This window comes from Molossus molossus, unplaced genomic scaffold (assembly GCF_014108415.1).
Source record: "Molossus molossus isolate mMolMol1 unplaced genomic scaffold, mMolMol1.p scaffold_m16_p_18, whole genome shotgun sequence".
Classification (NCBI taxonomy): Eukaryota; Metazoa; Chordata; class Mammalia; order Chiroptera; family Molossidae; genus Molossus; species Molossus molossus.
In genome coordinates this window covers 35,270,400-35,290,990 of record NW_023425353.1, presented here as the reverse complement: position 1 = coordinate 35,290,990, position 20,591 = coordinate 35,270,400, and the positions used below count along the sequence as shown (strand labels likewise).

At 51.2% G+C, this 20,591-nt stretch overlaps 1 protein-coding gene across 1 annotated transcript in view; it reads left to right on the top strand.

The window, feature by feature from the left end:
* EPHB1 (EPH receptor B1) overlaps nt 1-20,591 on the top strand; it is a 413,891-nt gene that overhangs the window by 133,699 nt on the left and 259,601 nt on the right. The window lies entirely within an intron of this gene.

Below are 20,591 nucleotides of genomic sequence, written 5' to 3'. Positions count from 1 at the left end.
TCCAATCCACACCACTCCCTGGATGCTCATCACCCTCGACATGGCCCAAAGCAGAATCCTCCCCGCCTTTCTCCCACCGTGGCCGCAGCTGAGCACATTGGAAAGGCCGGAAACCAGAGCCATTCTTGACCATTCTTGACCTCTCCTTTATCACCTCTGGCCTCATCTCACGTGGCCCATCCTCAGGAATGCCTTTGCTGCACCGCTGACCGCATGGGGTCCCCTAGCACAGGTCCTCTGGGGGTGGGGCTGGGGAGCTTTGCTCAATAGCATGTTTCACAGTTGTAAGTTTACATCTCTGTGTGTTCCTGCTGGGATTCATCACCCCCCCCCCCATGCTGTCACCTCCAAGGTGTCTGGACGCTGCCTGTTGTTCACCACTGGAACCCAGCACCTGGCTCACTACCCGACGTGTACTTGTTGACAGTTGCTGACTTGGGCGAGAGGGTGGCTGACGGTGCCATTCGTGAAGGCGGGGAACCCACGAGGAGGAACATGCTTGGGTCGGAGAGGCCACGATCAGTACTGGGCCTGCTGAGTATGAAGTGTCTTTGGGGTGCCCACAGAGAGGAGGGGTGTCGCATCTGGCTCAGGGGCCACTGGGGCTGAAGGCAGCCCCACGACAGAGGGAGGGGGCCCTGTGACTGCAGTCTCCCAGGTGTCTGGCAGGAGAAGAGGGGACAGATGTGGATGGATAGCCTGCACTGAAGTGTCACAGAGAGAATGAGGAGCCTGAAGAGGGGACCGAGAAGGTACCCCCAGGAGGCAGCAGAAACCAGAGTAGTCCTCTCTCAGAAGCCGAGGGACGAGGGTGTCGAGAGGAACAGGGGACAGAAGTAGCCAAAGCTGCTGGCGTTTAAGGACCTATTGGCGGCCCGTGTGGTGTGGAGGGTTTCAGAAGGGACGGGAGTAGGAAGCCGGGAAGCAGAGAGTTAAAGCATCAGTGGGGAGGTGAAAAGGTGGAGACCGGTTGGGAAGGGAGGGGAGTCAGTGCACATGAGCTGGGAAGGAGGGCCCAGGGGAGCCGTGGGCACATCTGCCTTGCTGGTGAGGGGGCTCATTCTGTTGAAATAGCAGGACAGACATAAGGGGCCCACAGAGAGATGTGAGTCTCAGGTGTGATGTCAGAAGCCATAAAATAGAAAGTTCTTTCAACTTCTTGTGTTCTCTCTGAGGTTCAGAGAGTGAGGGGTGGGAGTCTTGGGTAGCAGGTTTTAGGGGGTAGAAGAGGTTTGAAGTAGCTGCTGCTGTTGGGGCAGTGGAGAGAGGCTGGCATGTCAGTAGGAACCTGGCTGCAGGCTCCCCAATGCCCGACCACACCTGCAGGAGGGGGCTCCCCGCTGCCTGACCACACCTGCAGGAGGGGGCTCCCCGCTGCCCGACCACACCTGCAGGAGGGGGCTCCCCGCTGCCCGACCACACCTGCAGGAGGGGGCTCCCTGCTGCCCGACCATACCTGGAGGAGGGGGCTCCCTGCTGCCCGACCGTACCTGGAGGAGGGGTGCAGGGGGCTCCTCCCTGGTCATACAGGAATGGTGGGACTGGAGGGGTAGGGGGCTGAGGACATGGCTGAGAGATTGTCTCATGGCGTCTACCCATGAAGAAAAGTGAAACCAGGAGGGACTGGCCATTGTGACAAAATGCCAGGCCCTGACAGAGGTCTCAGTGAGACTGGAGGAGGACAGAGGCGGTGGCCCTGAGTCAGGGCTTGGATGTCAGATACACAGAGCACTTCTGGGTGCTGAAGAGGTCTGGGGAGTGGGGTCAAGGTCAGGCATTAGGGAAGCTAGGAAGCTGAGTGGGTGGTCTGCATCTTCTGGGGACCCCATGAGGAAGAGATGGGGCTTCCCATCCCAGAAAGGAGGCAGAGATTGCAGGTTGTCCTCTGTGGTCAGGATCCCATCCACGCCGCCTTAAGGTGGAGAAGGGTGTGTGCACATTGTTCTGGTGGCCTGGAGACTCCCGGGGACTGGGAATTCTGCCAGGGGCCCAGCTGACGTTGCAGCAAACCCTACCCACAGTGCAGGGCCTGGGAGGGGGGCTCCCCAGGCAGAGGCCAAGGGCTCTTCCTCTCATGGGGCTCTTTTTGTGTCTTCAGTGCTGTACTCGAGAACTGCCACATACGGGGAGGGGGTTGGGCCTGCCCACCCACAGACTGTTTTCAGTTACATTGCTACAGAGTGGATCATAATATTACCTGCGAAGAACAAGAAGTATTTTTGCTCAAATGCAAAATGTTGCTTTATAATCTAACTGCAGTTTTAACTTAAAGCCTTTTGGTTTGACCTGAATCAGAGGCCACTTGGCAAGCAGAGGGACAAAGTAACGATACATCTATAAAGTAGCAAATGCCAGGGAGGCGCTCAGCTTGCACCAAAAGGCACCCTGGGGACCCATGGTGGCCCTGGTGACTCCTCCTTTGGGCTGGCTTTAGTTACTTCTCCCAAACCTTTGCTTTCGTCCCTGCTTTAAACAGTCCCCGGCCTTCACATTTCGGGAGCTCTGGGCAGTGGGGGAGTGTAGCGAGGTCCCTGGGAAACACTCAGCACCACGCCCAGGCACGGGCAGCACTCGCTAAGCGGTATTCGGTGGTCACTGGGTTTGCACAGTCCCCGCTCAACAGTCTGCCCAGTTTCTAGATGCTCCCTGACCCTCCCTCCCTGCATCACTCTCTGTCCCTCGGGTGTCAGCTCTGTTCTCTTCTCCTGAAAGCCAGCGGGTGCTCCTCCCCACAGGGCTCCTGGAGGCGCCCCCTTCCTATAGCCCACAGGGCTTGGTGCCCACTTCCAACACACTGTTCATCTCTCCTGTGTTGGTGTGTAGTCTCCACTGGCCAGAGGATGGAGCGGCATCATCCCTGTGTTCCTAGTGCCCGGTCCAGCACCAGCCCAGCAGAGGACAAGTTCAGTAAAAATCTGTGGGCCAAATACACGAGGAAGGACCAGAGCACCCAGGAGCCTTCTCTGCATTTCCGACCCAGGGTTCTGAATGTAGGACATGCTCAATTTAGGTTCACTGTAGCCCAATAAAATGTTTGTGGTAGATCTCTCAACACCCAGTTGGTTATCAATATCTTTTTAAGGAGCTTGATTAAGTACCTAGAGTCACCTTTCCTGAGATAAGCATGATAAAGGAGACCTGGACACCCACCAGAAGGTGCCAGTCACTTTGAGACACGGCTGTGGCTGTGATGGATTAGAAAGGCAAGCCTAGGTCCCTCTCATAGTGAGGTTTATTCAACTTGCTTATTGGAAATCCAAACCCAAAGTTCTTTACTTTCCGAGAGTTTTGCCAGGGCTCCCTGGCTTTTGTCACCTGGGCCACCGATGGTTTGTGTGTGTAGGTTCCTGTGTCTGTGGGACACGTGACTTAAGTGTACACATTCCCTGAGTTATCTTCAGATGCGCCATGGGCTCCCAGACTCCAGTGCCATCTGGGCTGCCCTTTGGAACCACCTTCACGGCCTGTGGCGGAGCCTGTTCACTACTGTGTTACTGGCACGTCTTCCCCATGGGAAGTGGGACACGAAAGAGGAAACATGGGAAAGGAACCCAGAGCCAAGCCTGACGCGCCTTCAGGATGAGCAGGCTGGGTGTGTGCCTCTCTGTGCTCCGTGTGTGTATATGTGTGTGTGTGTATATGTGCATATGTGTGTGTGCATATATGTGTGTATGTGTATACGTGTGTGTTAAGTTAAATGAGCTGATTTCACCTTACGCCTCTGTAGGCAGTTCCTAGAGTTCTGGGAATATCTTAAATGATGGGAAGATTATTGACTACGTGGGGAGCTTCCAGAGGAGGCCACTGTGAAGGGAACAAGCCATCTGAATGTCTGTGTCTGGTAGATTAACTTCCGACACAAGACGCATGCCCACGAGAGCAGGCACACTGGGCCTGACGGGATAGCCACCAGTTGTCCGTGTGTGGACCTTCCTGCCCACCTGGCCACCATCCCCCTTTGTCTCCTCTCTCCCTGTCTGTCAGATCCTTCAGGCACCCCGCCAGCTGCCCACACCACAGCAATAAGGAAAGCACATTCAGGAGAGAAATCTACTCTAATGACACCCAATTTGTTCCAAGGCCAAGCGAAATCAATCGGAATTTATCTGGTCTGATGGGTGAGAAGTTGATGGAGGAGCAGGGAGGGCGCCAGGCCTTGTATCGGACGAACCAGGGCCCTCCAGCTCCCGCTCCCTGGCGGTGGAGTCGTGGGCCCGCCATGCAGATTTTCCCGCCCAGTGTCCTCCTCTTCTTCGTGGGTAAGGACGGTCGCTGTTCCTACAGGAAACCACGTGGGAACAGAGTTTTCCTGGGTAAACACTCGGGACATGTTAGCAGAGTACTAACCCTCTGGAGAGCTGGATTTTCTTTTTTCTTCCTTTGATGACTCAATCATGCTAATTAAGACAGCAAAGCCGGAGCTAAATTAGGCAAATCCAAGAGAAATTTAGGTCTGGGCAAAACAATTTTGTGAATGGAGTTTTACAGAATTTAAATTTCAGGCTGGCCCTGGCCGGTTTGGTTCAGCGGTTAGAGCGTCGGCCTGCGGTCCAGAGAGACCCGGGTTCGGTTCCTGCTAAGGGCATGTACCTCGGTTGCAGTTTGTCCCCGGCCCTGGTTGGGTTGTGTGGGTGGCAGCCACTCGATGTGTCCCTTTCACGTAGATGTTTCTCTCTCTCTCTCTTTCCCTTTCACTCTATCTGAACGAAATATTGAAAAATGTCGCCCTGGCCAGTTTGGCTCAGCGGTTGGAGCGTCGGCCTGCGGTCCTGAGAGACCTGGGTTCGGTTCCCGCTAAGGGCATGTACCTCGGTTGCAGTTTGTTCCCGGCCCTGGTCGGTTGTGCGGGTGGCAGCCACTCGATGTGTCCCTTTTGCATCGATGTTTCTCTCTCTCTCTCTGTTCCTCTCTCTCCCCCCCACTCTACCTGAACAAAAAATGGAAAAATGTCCTCGGGTGAGGATAAAAAAAAAAAAGAAAAAAGAAAAATGTCTTCGGGTGAGGATAAAAAAATAAAATAAATTTCAGGCTGTGCCAGGGGCAGGCGGGCAAAGGAGGGCCGCATTGGTCATCCTCTCTGACTGGTAGTCTCGCCTGGGACTCGGGAGCCTGTCCTGGTTGCCGGTAGCAGCACATTTGTATCAGTCGGGGCTTTCTGGGGCCAGTGACAGAAAAGCACAGCTCAGTCCTCAAGGAAGTCTCTTGGCCCTGTGACGAACGGTCCAGGGGCTGACGGGCTGTGCGGGTTGGCTGGTCTAGTTCATTAAGATCCATCTCTCTCTGCCCCCAATCTTTTTTCTCTCTCTTCCTTTTCCCACCCCCTTTCTCCTCTCTCTACCCCCATGGTGTTGACTCTGTGCTCAGCCTCCTCTTGGTCATAGAAGTCCACAGCAGCTCCAGCCCGTACCGCCTCCTTCACCCGTGTCCCCTGGGGAAGGACAGACACCTCCTCCTGGTCCCCCAGCAGAAGCCCTGGAAGGTGCGCGGAATGGACCTGACGGCTGGGCTGGGATTCCACAGCCGCTGAGCCAGTGCCTGCCGCCAGGAGGACCAAAGAGCTGGTCGGTGCTCTCGGATCTTTTGCTGTGAGGAGCCTACCGGAACCCCGGGGACTGAAGGGTGGGAAGGACGAGTTTCCCGGAAGGAATCAGGATGTAGGTGCCAGAAAGATGAATAGATGGTAGGTAGGGAGAATAGAAACCTGACACTGTATCACAGGCCCCAGGTGCTTTACAGCCATGCACGCTCTGATCCCAACGACAGCCCCACTTTGCAGGCGAGGAAACTAAGGCACAGAGCAGCTGTTAAATCCTGTGGCCACAAGGCTGGAAAGTGCCGGCGCTGACGTGCAGCCTCCGCGGGCTGCCCCCCGCTGACAGCCGTGCTGCGCAGCCTCTCCCAGGGCCTCCGCTCACGGTGCCGTCTTCCGGGGGGGCTCCCAGGATGGATTCAGGCTCAGCATCCAACAGGTGTGTTCTGCTGGTGCGAGGCATGGGTGGTACCCTTCTCCTGAGTGGTTGCCCAGGAATTAGCACAGCTGTCTCAACGGAGAAGCCCTGCCTCCCGGGGGCGGGCCTCTGACCTCCCTGCCCAGCTCTCCTCCCCTGCCCTCCCCGGCCCTTCAGGTAAACCCCCGAGATAAGCCAGAGCTCCTCGCCCGGCCTCCCACCCACTCTTTATCTTTTTCTCTCTCCACCGAAAGGCCTGTAATTAGGAAACATTAGCAGGCTCAAAACAGCTTTCATACCTGAAACATCCTCTGTAATTGCACTCAGCAGTGCTCTTCCCTGGCTATTAATGTCACTTTTATGAAGCAATGAGGAACAAAACACCCCAAGGCACTTAAAACATTTTTTATATAACACGCATCTTTTAGAAATGGAAGTTTAAAGTCACCTGCCTGCCAGAGACAGTGACAGACAAAGGCAGGGGGCTCCCGTGAGAGCAGGGAGGCGGGCCCCGGGGAGAGGGAAGGTGGTCCCCAGCTTCACACCCCGCTCTCGGAAGCCTGGGATGGCTCTGGGGTCGGTTGGCTGAGGCCGGCGGATCCCAGGGCTGCAGAGGTGGGCCAGGTGAGGCCCTGGACCGCCTGCCTCATTGTTTGTGGCTGCTGTCTCAGGGACTTTTCTGTGAGATCTCTTTGTGGGCACCTGTGTTCCTTTAATAGAGAGGTGAGTGGAATGTTACAAATGACCGGTGTCATTGGGTAGTATGTTAATTATCACCTTGGTTGCAGAAATATATTGCGCGTGACTGTGTCTATGTGTGTATACGTAGGTGGGGGTGTATAGGTGGAAGGAAGCGAGATTGATGGAGGGAGAGATGCGTCTCCAGCTTGCTGTATTAGAGAATTTGGGGAGTTGTGGTGGTTCACCAACATCTTACTGTCTGGCAGATTTATTTTCTTGCTCTTGGAAATGGCTCACAGACTGATGCATCGACAGAACAGGAGATATTTCTGTCCGTAGAGTCTAGGAGGGAACGCTGGAGGTCACCCAGCCCCCTCTTCCTTTTGGAGGCAGGCTTAACCCTCATTTGCCTGGACAGACAGGTGTCTTTCCTCTTCTCTAAAACTTTCCCCAGGAAGGCAGTTCCGCTGCCACATCTCTTACCCCAGCACTAGCTGGGAACCTTTCTCCCACTGGGAGGTGAACCTGAGGACCAGCTGCCTGGGGAGTTGAAGGCGGGTGTGGCCCTCAGGGCCAGGGAGGAAACAGGCTCCTAACAGGACCCAGGATGGAGCCATGGAGGGTCAGCAGGGGCTTGTGGCCCTGACAGTCTGAACTCACTGCTCCCTCACACTGGTGGTCTTGATGAAGGACTGAGATACAATAGTGGGGAAGACAAAGCGTTAGAAGGAAGGTAAGGCAGAGGCCTAGAGAAGGCGGGAGGAAAGCAGATGAAGAAGGGGGTCTCAAGGTGGCAGAAGACGCATGGGGACCCTACGCCTGGGTCTGTAGGGACAAGCCTGGCCTTAGATGAGTCTTGGCCTTACCTCCAGTTGCAGCCAAAGCGTGGGAATCATTTGGCCTCACCTCCCCTGTACTTTGGTAGTACAAAGGAGGAAGTCCAGGGTTTAGAATCTGGTGTCCTGGGCGTATTTTGTATCTGAGCCTGTTCTCTGCCTCTATCACAAGGGTAATGTAAGATCTCATTGTTAGAGTGGTTGGCAGGATTAAAGTGTGTTGACCTTCTTTGTGAACTCTGAAGCTCAGTCAGTACTACTTGCCCTGACTAGTACTAGGGGTGGCAGTGACTTTTGTTTGAGGGGCTTCACTTGCATGGGATGAGGATGGGAACTGATGGAGGGGCCCTGAGATACAGGATCAGCCTTCTAGCGATGCTGCTAGGTTGTGGCTCTTGCAAGAATACCCTCAGAGAGTGCACCCTGTGACCGATAACAGTGTTATTAATAATAGTGACAACTACTACTACTGGTTACCAATAATTAAGTGCCCACTGTGTACCAGGCACTGAACATTACTTGTATTAACACCCTGAACTCCCGCCAGGCCCCTGCCAGCCAGTGGGTAGTTCTCCCATTTTACAAAGCAGACACTGAGACTTGGAATGATTATCCAACATCACAGGACTGCTTGGGGGTTTCAGTGAGGCTGACCCTCGGCCTGACTGGCCACAAAGCTCACTCTTGTACCTCTGTCCCTGAAGAAGTGTAAGGAAGGCATGTCCTTGCCCAGAGACCAGGGGCAAGAAGCAAGGTCCCCCATTTCTAGAAAGGGAAAGGGTAAGTTTGAAGCCCTGTGCCAGTGAGCAGTACACGTGGTAAGCACCCCATGAATTATTTTCTGAAGCAAGCTGTATAGGGAGAGGTGGGGTAGGTGCTTTGTCATGTGTGGGGTTTGAGTGATGTGGGGGGCAGAGAGTAGCTGGTCTGGGAGGAGCCTGGAAGGGGAGGCCCCACTCCCAGAGCAGGTGAGACCTGGCCAGGTATCCAGAGAAGGACAGAGGGTGTTTGGGGGATGGCTGGCTTCAGGTAGTGTTGGGGGAGTCTGTGGGTCTGCTCGCATTCCCAGGCCTTGGCAAATGTCTAGGAAGTGAAGACTCCCAGGAAGGGAGAGACATGAAATGGCCTCAACAAGCTGCTTTGTCCCCTCTATTGGCCTCAGTGTCAGTTCTGTTGAACCAACCTGTCCTCTATTTGAGGTGATCCTCTGTTGATAAATGTGGAGTTTTAGTCATGGCAGAGCCTCATCTCATGTGCACTGTCCCATTCACCACTCTTTCTGGTGGAGACAGTCACATCCAACATACTTTCTCATGTCACAAAGGACATGAAAGAGGTCGGAGCCAAGATTCAAACTAATCTTGCTGATTGAGAACTCTGCCTTCAAATGAACACAGTCAGCGGTAAGGGTCTGCATTTACATTTAGGTGCAAACAGTTCATTGTTCAGTAACGAGCCAGGGTTGACCAAGATGAGCAGTGCCTCAGGCAGTGGGGACTTTTGTGTGGCTGGCCACATACTCATGGGGACTGACCAGAGGATGCAGGTGCAGGTAAGTTCAGAATCAGCTGGTGGTATTTAGAGCAATCCAGGTACAAGTCACAGGTGATGGTGGCCCCGTTGTGTGCTCTGCTGGCTCAAGCACATCTGCCACTATGGACTTATTCTGGGAGCTGAATTTTAAAAGGGACATTGCAGTACTGAAGTGTGCCTAGTGGGGGGTGACCAGTGATCATGTCATTTAAAAATGTCTGTGGACCAGGGAACCTCAGCCCAGACACAATCTGAAGCAAAGTCTAGGGGCAGAGGAGGGAGATCAAAGTCCAGCTGAGGCTTCCCAGGACCAAGTAGCCACAGTGCCAGGAGAAGGCCCCCCCCTGAGTGGGTCATACACAGTGGCCATATTCCACAACTGGGGGGGAAGGGATACATCGGATGGAGGGGGATGTGTCTTCTTCCCAGGCCAGATTTGTTTGCTTTGTGCCCAGACAGAGGGCTTCTCCCCAACCCTGAGAGTGGAATGAAGCCAAGAGCACCTCAGGAAGGCCAGCCTCTTTCTCCCCATGACCTGCCCTCTTGTCCCCAGGACCTCTCCCCTGGCCGCAGCCAGCCCAGCCCATGAGCAGTCAAAACTCTGTGTGCTCATAGAACAAGGAGCCCACTCCCCAGCCTCTAGTCCAGTGTGATGGCCAGCTTCCGCCAGCCCCGCTCACCTCCAAGACGAAGGGAAGTGTTGTCAGTCTCTCCCAGGGGAAACTCTCCTCCTAGTCACTGGAGCCCAGGCCTGGGCAGAACAGGATCAGGCGCTGGGGCTCGGGGCCCACTGCTCCTGCCCCCGCCTTGTATGACAAGCCCTAGTTGGGCAGCAGCAAGGACCACATTCAATCGGCAGCTTAAGATAATCGCATGTGTGAGGCACTGGGATAATGACAGCTGAATACCCTGCCACTGTTGCCATAGTGACCAGCCAAGCACTGATTCCCTCCTTTTTTTTTCTTTCTTTCTTGTTTTCTGGGCCTCCTTGTTATAGGGCTAGCTGGTGGGGTGGGGGGATACATTTGGGAAATGGGAAAGAGGAGGGACGGGAGAGGGGAGACCCAAGACGGGCAGCCCTTTATACTCCCCTTAAATACCCCAGCTGGAGGTGTTTCAAATCTCAACAGACTGAGAGAAACAGTGTCTTAATCCCCTGCTCCCTGTGAGTTGTTTAAAGGGATCTTGTCAGAAGGATGAATTTGTCACTGTAGCAGTGTCAACAGCAGCAGCAGCTGTCATACAGGCTGAAGACCCCACTCCAGGCAGGGCCTGGTACGAAATGCTGCTGCCTGGTGGACGTGACGGGGCCTCGGGGCTGTGGACAAGGAGCCCCTCCTGAGGCACAAGCCTGCAGTGTTTTTCCTGGCGAGCTGGCAGACCTGGGTGTGAAATTAGCAGGACGCAGAGAGATGTGTGCCATCTGGACTCTGGGCCTGGCTGGCCTGGCCCTCCATTAATGTGGCTCCCACAGCCCAGAGCCCTGGATCCCTGAGCAGTGAGGGGTGCTCACCCTGTCGAGGAGTGGGCAGTGCTGACCAGTACTCACAGAACATTTGATGGGTGGGCACACAGGCCCCACGTGGACCACAGCCAGCACTCCTGACTACACACACACACACACACACACACACACACCCCGGTACACACACAGAGGCATGCATGCATTTACACACATATGCACATGCATACGTACATACATGAACACATGCATGCACATGTGCACACACTGAAAATGATACACAGGCACAGACAACCAGACAGACAGGAGAGCTGTGGATCCACACATCATGGAAGGAGAACCAAGGAAACATGACCCGTGCTCAGAGGGACCAAGCGCGGGCTTCTGGAAGGGCCGGTACCCATAAGGACGGACTCGCAGCGTCTCTTACTCAGGTTTAAGTGCTGTACCTGTGTTATCACATGTAATCCTCACAGCCACCTCGTGAGAGGGTAGCTCGGTAATATTAGTGTCTCTGTTAGAGGAGGAAAGCGAGGGTCGGACAGATTTAAGACTTGTGCATGGTCACATAGCTGAGTCTGGCTGACTGTAGAGTCTGGGGCCTGGACTCCTGTGTTAAGCCAGGGGTCACCATGACCTCCAGTGTTCAGGGTGAGGCAGGGTGAAAGCAGTCCTTCATCCCGATCTGTTTGTGACCTCCTTCCCAGCAACCCGGATGTGTTCTACGTGGGGCCCTGTCCCCGCTCCCACCTCCATCCAGCAGTGCTCGCATTTCCCCACCATCTGAGTTTCCAGAAGGATTCTGTGGAGCCTCTCGGAGACTGCACTGGGAAACAATGAACATTTGTTTTCCATCTTCTTGTAATTTACGTATTCTAAGTGCGGTGCCTGGCCCGCGGGGTGAGTGAGGAAATGTCAAGCAAGCATCGCTGTGTCTCTGCAGATGGTCGCTCATTCAGGGCTCTGGGCTCCGAAGCACTGTCCTGGCCCAAGTCAGCCGCCCAGCTCGTTGGCACACTCACGGGCCCATGGTAACGAAGGGGGCCATGTGTGTCCTCTTAGCCCAGCACATCTGGGACGTAAATTAAGCATATTAGGAGGTGAGCTGGGCTCACAGCCCGCAGGGGAGGCATTGAGTACATGCTGCCTTGGTTGGTTGGTAGACTAAATGGTAGATCCCTCCGGACTTGTAGGGATTTATACCCCATGGACCACATTTCACATTTTAATTAGCCCTCTAGTTTGTCTAATATCCGAGTTCTTTCAGGCTTAGTCAAAAATGTGTACACAGGATCCACCTCTTCGGGGGGTGGGCTGTGAGCCCAGTCCAAGGGATCTGCTGACCTAAGAGGCTTGGGTCTCCATAGGCTCTGTGGAGTCGTGTGCTGCTTGGGCCTCAGTGGGCTTCTTGTTCAGGGAGGCAGCCTCTCCAGCTGGGGCCTGAACTTGGGTCTTTGGGTTTCCCCTGACTGGGCAATGCCAGGGAGGTTCCATTATGTTCCCACAGGGTTGGGACTGTTGGCAAAATAGCAGGTTCCCTTACACATCAGTTTCTGCCTAAATGCTGACTGCTCAAAGGGACCAAAACCTGTGAGCCATATCCCATTTTGCCTCCTTGTGGTCCGAGCAGGGGGCTGACAGTGGCCCGGGGGCCGCCCAGGGGAAGCTCCTGGGTTCCAGGAGGAGCTGGGAGGGGGCTGCTGGCTGCTCCTTGGGTCTGTAAGGAGATGATGTCTGTCTGGCCTTTTCCTCCTGGTGTTCTGCTGGCCAAATGGTGGAATTGTTTATCTAAGATAAAGGAGATGGTTTTCACATCCTGGTGCGTCAGCCAGAGGTGGATCCTGGGTTAACATAACAGGGATGAGGCAGATAGTGATGGTAATGAGTGGGAGTTACTTGCAGACACAGCACTAGATGAGTTACTTTCTTGATCCTCAGTCCTGACATCCTGCAAGGTAAATCGTACTGTGCAGAGAAGGAAAATGAAGCTCAGAAAGTTGTCGTGGTCACAGAGCTGTAACTGGCAGAAGTGGGGGTACACCTGCCTGGGCAACTGTCTTGCCTCACCTTCTCCCACGTGCCCCTTGCAATTTGGCAGCCACGCTGGCCTCCTGGCTTTCTTGGTGAGGTGTCAGGCACTCTCTTGCTCAGGAGAGTTTTTCCTTGTTCTCGGAGCTTGGAATGCTCCTCCCTCTTGGACCCTCCCAGGTGGCTCCTGCATATCATTCAGATCTCTGCTCAAAAGGAGGCCGGGTGACCCCACTTCAGGCTGTCACTCACTCTGTCTCCTTACCTGCACCTCCTAGTATTTAACACTATTTGACTGTATGTTGCTTGTTGGTTTGCTGGTCCATCCTCTGGTTCACTCTACTGGAATAAAGGCCCATGAGGAGGGACAGTCTCTCTCAGTTACTGCTGTGTCACCAACCCTAGAACACTGTCAGAGGATGTGAGTAGATGCTTAATTCTTGATTTAAAAATAAATTAAATGAGCTGGTTTGAAACAACAGAATAGTGAGTTCTTGTTAGGCTAGTAGAGACCAAAAAGTCAATTTCAGTTATTTCTGTCATCATCTTAAATAGCAATGTCCAGAGGAAAGGCCTCTTCCTGGCCAGGCCTTGTAGAAAAGGCTTATTCCTGGTGGTTATTATGATGTGACGTCATGGTAGCCATTGCGTGTTCTGGGAGGGGGCAGTGTCCTGGGGAGATTGCAGACATCCAGGGAGGGGCTCTTAATCACAAATCTTTCCAGAGCCCATGCTTGGAGCTGTCTTCAAAGGCATAGCATTATATTGTGGGTCTTCACTTTTGACCAAGAAATATTTATTAGCTTTCTATTCACCTGACTCATTGGATTTAGTTCCAAACGACCTTTGCCTGTTTCCGAAATCCAGATCCACCCTTGGAGGATAGAGAATGTGTGAGAGTCTCTGAAGGTTGTTCTAGAAGGCAGTGTAGATGGAATGTGTGGTAGTGGTTTTGAATGGGAGCAGCGTGTTTTACACACACACACACACACACACACACACACGGTCAACAGGCAATCTGGGCCACTCTAGAGCAACAGCTCTGCAAGCTCTGCCTTCCAACAAGCAAGTGGAACACACCTGGATCTCCAGGAACCTGGAGGTGTCTTTCTCACACATCAAAGTCCTGGTCTGAAAGCCTGGGCGAGGACTTTCTAATGGGTGTCATTGTTTTCTTTGCTATGCCCATCTCAAGGGCAGATGGTCCATTTGCATCAATAATAATGCCCTTTCAAAGGCTCTTAATATCTTGCTGGGTGTGCTAGGCTTCTTTGTTTCTTCTTCCAGGGACAAGTGAACCTGGTGCCACCTGCATTAAGACCTCAGGGAAGGACCAGGGGCCGAGGAGGCAGAGAGCTTGAGGACCAGACCAAGGCCTTGCCCATCCCCACAGTCTGCCAGTATTTATGGAAGGCTGGGCCTGGGAATATGGAGCGGTCCCCAACACAGTCTCGTCCTCTAGGGACAAGTCCCCCTGGGTGTGTAGGGGGCAGAATTGTGAGTCTGCAGCAGCACTGCAGAGAGCAGGGTGGTGAGTGTCAGGTTATCAGGAACTGTCGCGCAGGCAGCTGGATCAGCAAGTCTGGGGCACTGGGGAGAAGTCAGTGACGTACCCCACAGTGATTGTGTGGACGAGATAATTTGGGATAAAAAGTGAGAGAAGAAGGGAGTGAGGGTAGTGTCCTGAGAAACCTGTGGATTTCACTGGTCCCAGACGTTACCAAGTAAAAATGCCGTTTTGTAATACAGTGAAACCTCAGTTCTCAAAGTTAATTCATTCTGGAGGGCTGTTCAAAAACGGAATCATTTTTTTCCGTTGGAAATAATGTAAATTGAATGAATCCATTCCAGACTCCTGAATGATTCCCTGTTTTAACCTTTCTTATATACAATACATGTCTAATATACTGTTTAATCTATAAATAAACACCTTATTTATTTTTTCTTTTTCTCTTTTGATTTTAGAGAGAGAGGGAGAGAGAGAGAGAGAGAGAAACATCGATGAGAGAGAACATCTATTGGCTACCTACTGCATGCTCCCCAGCTGGGGATCAGACCCACAACCTGGGCATGTGCCCTGACCCAGGAATCGAACTGGCGACCTCTTGGTGCATGGGTTGAAGCTCAACCATTGAGCCACACTGGCCAGGCTATAAATAAACACTTTAAAAATAAAAAGAACATGAATTGAAAATAAAAATGTAACAAAAAAGAAATGAAATGTACAGTAAAAAATGAAAATGTCATAATCATAAGCAGCAACAAAAGCAAAAAAACCCCACAAAAACCACAGAAATACAGCACAATTTCCTGAGATGTTAACAACGTGAGGTTTAGTGGTAAACTGACTGGCACTTGTACATTCTCTCCTTTGTTTGTTGCCTGAGGGGCTCATGACTGATCACAGGCATCAGCATGAAAGAGGTGTCAGGCTGAAAAGCAATTGAATTCATTTGAAATGGGAGACATTCGAGAACCAAGGTTTTACTGTACCAATGTTGCAAAGCTAAATGCATGGAATTATTTTGCTTGTTGAAATGAATAAATTAGTCAAAATATAATTCCCTGTCCTCAAGGAGCTCACTGCCTGGTATCACAATCCAAAGTCACACTCCCGAAGCAATTAACAAATAGTTCAAAATAGTGTTATTTTCAAATGCTAAATTGTGTGGAATAAGTTTACTCATGCTGAAAGCATTCAGAAAAATGGTTGCTGAATATACACTGGGAAGGCATCGGGGAGGACATGAGATGGGAGCCCCCAAAAGGAGGGAGCTGCCTGACTTCGGGCCAATTATTGAATGTCTCTGGGCTTCAGTGTGCCCATTTGTTAACAAAAGGTCCTGGTCAACACAATCTGTGGTGGCTTCTAGCCAGATCTGTTATTTTCTGGTTCTGTGTCTTAAAGCATTGAGGTGGAATGAGGGTGGGGCAGAAGGAAAGTGTTAGGGCCAGAGCATCAGCAACAGCATCAGGGGTGCAGAAATGGACATGATTTCAGGGTACAGACGTGAGAGGATATGGTCCCAGTGTGAGCCCCTGCAGTCTGTCTCCTGCTTGGTCTGCTGTGATTCGCTTTTGACCAAACAGCAGGCCAAGGCATGAGTCTAGGCAGGAAGTAATTCCAGTCCTAGCACGTGGCCATGGGAATGCAAGAGAGAGGTCAGGTAGGAGGAATATTATCTTGGAAGAAATGGCAAATTGTGGTGACAGATCAGGTGTGTTGGACATGGAAGGCGTTTTGGCCTGATACCCACCTGACTCCACGTTGGAAAATCAGGTGTTTTAGAGTGGGATCCTGAGCCCAAGATTCTGATATTGTCTTTAAACCACCCTCCTGCTTCTATTCAGACCCTCAGCATAGTGACAGGGATGCTTCCATGGCTGCCTGTGCCTGCTCTAGATGCCACCTTTGCCCCAGCTCAGGCTATCAGCTGTTCATCCACAAACAGTCTTGACTGAGCCAATATCTGTCACTTGGGATACAGGGATAAAGGGGTGAGAAGGGCATCCCTGGCTCAGCAGACAGGCTAAGCAAGGACATGAAGTTGCTGTGGGAGGCTTTCTGTAGAGGATGGAGACCGCACCAGCATTTTGGGGTATCAAGGTATAGGCTGGAAGAAACTCAGATAATAGATACATTAAGATGTGACTTACATGTCATAATATTTACTCAGTTTAAGTGTACAATTTAATGATTTTCAGGAGGTTCCCAGAGTTGTGTAGTTATCACCATAGTGCCATTTTAGAACATTTCCACCTCCACCCCCCAAATGGTCTTCATGTCCATTTGCAGCCAGTCCCCATTCCCATCTCCAGTGCTAAGGAAACACTGGCACTTTTCTATCTATAGAGTTGCCTTTTATGCATATTTCATGCATATAGACTCGTATAATATGTGGTCTCTTGAGTCTAGCTTCTTTCTTTAGCACGGTGTTTTAGAGGTTTATCCATGTTGTTCCATGTGCCAACAGCTCACTTTTTTTTTTCTTTATTGATGGTAGAGAGAGAGGTAGAAACACCTATGAGAGAGAACATTGATTGGCCGCCTCCTGCATGCCCCATACTGGGGATCAGGCCCACAACCTGGGCATGTGCCCTGACCAGGAATCAAACTTGCGACCTCTTGGTGCGTGGGTCAGTGCTGAACCAGTGAGCCACACCGGCCAGGCTCATTCTTTTTTAATTCCCAAGTAGTATTCCATTGTATGGCTACATTATATTTTACCTCTGCATTCACTAGTTGATGGACATTAACAAAGGGCCTTATGTACCATCATAGATTCCAGTCGAGAGCTCCAAGAAGGAGGACTACTGTCAGATTGGCATGCAGCGTTATTGATCTTACTCCACAATAATGATGTCCAAGAAACGTCCTGGACCTTATTTTCTTTTAGTCAAATTATTTCAGACTCTGAGCTTCCCATCCCACTGGTTGGTGAGAATATCAATCTCCATGAATGGTTCTTCTTTCCACCATGACTGCAAAGCTCCCGGAGGCCTCACTCAGAGCAAAGCTGCTGTACTGTCCATTGCCCCTGACCCTCTGAGGCTGGCCACCTGCAGGTGTTCTGGACGTGCCTAAAGCCCTGGAGGTGGTGGCAGCTTGGAGTAACAACTTTGTACTCCACATTCTTACGGAGACTTGATATTTTATCTTCTTTAAGTTTTTGCCAATCTGATAAACAAATCATGGTGTTTTGTTGTTTTAATGGGAGGAGATAATTACAGAAGAGAACACAGGAAGTAGTATGTCAAATGCCTAGAAGTAGAGGCTGAGAAACTGCTTGTGAATGGCGACCTTTAGGACACAGGCTTTGGGACAAGCAGTGAGTGCGTCGAAGGGACTGGAGCTAGCATGGACCTTGGGCAAAAAAACTGGGTCCTGAATAGGAAATTGGGCATCTGTGTGGTAGTAGAGCAAATTTCCCTTCTTCGAGGACCTAGGAAGGGGTGTGCCTGGGAGCACTGTGTAACTCAAAGCCTGATTGTGGAGGCAGGATGCAAGAAGGAATATTGAGGGGACACACGGCCTCTTGAGTCTGATCAACCCGTCTTGCTCTGTTCCTCACCCTCCATGTTACCCGCCATGCCTGTAACGTCCCACACTCAGCTCAGTGAGAACCTAGAGAGTCTGCCCTCAAATTTCTTTCTATCCGCCAGTCGGGCCCAACCCATCCTCACCTCTTGCCTGGACCGCTGCAGTGACATCCAGCTGCCCACTCATGCACTCAAGCTGCTCTCCAACACAGTCTCTACATTGCATCCGAGAAATCTTTTAGAAACTCAGCTCTAACCACCCTGAAACTCGTCCTTGACTTCTAGTTACCCTCCAGGTGAAATTCAGAGTTCTCCCCCGGACCTCCCTCCCCTTAGCCTTATTCCTGCCACCTGCAGCTTTCTGTGCCTCTTCTGTCACACAGGCTTCATTTCTCTCACTTGTCCCTGTCACAGAGCCTTTGCACGTGCTGTTCCCAGGCCCCTTTCTGCCCCCAGCAGACACGCGCGTGTCCCGGCTGACTTCTGTCCGTCCATTCCCTCTCAGCTCGGAGGGTCTTCCCTGACATTCCTCTGTATACCAGGTACGCTTCCTCTCTGGGCACCCTGTCATTTTCGCTCACAGCAGTTAGCACAATTGTAATTATTTAGTTATTTTAATAACCATTTGCCTAATTTCTGTTTCTCTCGCTAGATTATAAGCTTCATGTTGCTGTATCCCCAGTGGCTAATGGAATGCCTGGCATAAAGTTGGCATCCAGTAAACATTTGTTCATTGATGAATGAACAAGGTAGAAAGCAATGAGACTGATGCCAAGTATCACAAACAAATAACAATGTGTGTCCCTCCCTGCTGGGAGTGCCATTCCACCCTCATCTCCATTTACCAAATCTTCTCTTTCTCCAGTGTGCCCGATCCTAATTGCTGCTTGCTTGGGAAGCGTTTACACCTCCTCCAGCCCACTCCGATGGCTTATCTTCCCAATGCCTGGCAGCACCCGCTGGCAGGAGAAGAATGAAACAGGGAAAGAAATGAATGTGAGACGCTGTGATGGCCTTTCTCCAAACAACAGGGCGTTATTCCCTTTCTCTCAGTTTCTCTCTGCTCTCTCCCTGTGAATACGCAGCTATATTCCTCCTAATTTGCTTTGATTGCTCCCTTAGGAGCTGTCATGGAATCAATTAGATCAGTCGAATTTTATGGCTCGAGGTCACCCAGTATGATTCCTCATTTCACAGATGAGAAAACTGAGGCCCAGAGAGGTTAATGTTGGAAACAATTACCTCTGTTGGGTCTTATAAGACCAATCAGTGTCATTTTCTAAGATAAATGTTCTCAATATCCCAGCTCCACAAGAGTATAAATCCTCATTCTGTCTATTTAAAACCAACTGGTGGTGACAGTCTCAGTGCTAAGGTGGGCCCCAGCAGGTGCGCTTCCTGTCCTGCTCCCACGCAGCAGAACTGTGTTAGTCTTGGGTGGGTCAAGGACTCTGGCTGGGATCAGGCCCCCAGCCTAAATGAGGACCACGGGCTTCACCTGCACATTGACAGAGCGGCCTCACCTTCCTGCTGAGACCTTATATAGCACAACTGAAATATGGATCATGAGACCTGCTGTGTTTAAACAGGTACAAACAGCAAAATAAACCTGTCCTTCCCTCAAAAGTCATGCAGGGTCAACCGGGAGGAAACGATTCCAAAGCCTCCATGAAAAGGGAGAGAGGCCCGAAAATCTGAACGAAAACAACTGCCAGCTATTTCTTCTCCCTAATGTATTTGCTTTCTGGTTGCAAAAAACCAGGCAAGCAGAACATACGTTTAACAAACACATTTAAATAGAACATAACACACAGACTTAAAGAAGGAATAAAAACTGGTTCCTAAACACCTAGAGAGTCAGGAAGAAATTAAGCAAAGTCCAGGTAAGGTTTGGCAGTGTGTAAGGATCCCAGATGGAGCTCACCAGAGGACTCCAGTGGGGGCGGGAACTGGCCACCTGAGAGTCCTGGGAGGGGCTGGGAAAGAAGAGCCCTGGAGAGACTGCAGCTAGGATGCCTCAGTGGCAGGTGCCAGGCAGCAGGAATGGCTGCCAGGTCACTTTGCAGGCCTGGGTGTCCAGGGCCAGCCCTCCATGTGCCTCCATACCATACCTAGTCTTGGGACCACAGGTGCATGTTTGAAAGACAGCCTTACCTCTGCCCTCCTGCCCCTGCAGGCAGTTAGTTCTGTGCAAGAAGCAACTGTAGTATATTCCCCCCCCCCATAATTGGTTTTTAGCTTTTTTAATGAAGAATCCCAGTTTGCATATTTCAACTCCACACTGTACATAATATGCAATTAGCATAATATTTAAAGAAACAGATATGATTTGGTTTCTTTTATCACCACTGCTAAATAGTCAAGGATCTTAATCTATTTTCTTTTTTCACTTTAGGAAGTTGAATTTTTTTGTCACTTATTATTTATTTATTTGTTTATTTTTGTTAATCCTCACCTGAGGATATATATATATATTTTTAATTGATTTTAAAGAAAGTGGGAGGGGAGAGGAGAGGGACAGAGAGAAACATTGATGTGAGAGAGACACATTGATTGGTTGCCTCCTGCACGAACCTGAGCGGAGCCATGGATAGAACCTGCAAGTCAGGTATATACCCTTGACCGGGAATGGAACCCATGACCCTTCGGTCTATGAGGCCAATGCTCTAACCTCTGAGCCAAACCAGCCAGGCTGTCCCTTATTTATTTAGCAAATATATCAAAACTTCCTGGGAATACCCCAAATCCTTGAGATTAGGGTCCTGAGAGCCTCCAGCTGCTTTCTTTCTCTGCACAGGAAGAAAGAATGACCCAGAAACTCTTCTTTGGCCCCTGGCCCAGAGGGTCTCAGTTAATGAAGCCAGGACCTCATGGGCCCCTCCCCCTCCTGATTGCCTGTTACTAAAATAAGTTATTTGGAGAATTTCTTTGACCGTTCAAAGCATTTCTTTCTATCCTTTCTCCTCCCCATCTCCTCTTATGGTCATGTGACCATGGATGAATTGTATGAGGTCTTTTCTCTGTAAACTGAGGATAATAGTATCTAGTTCTACTGGGAACTGT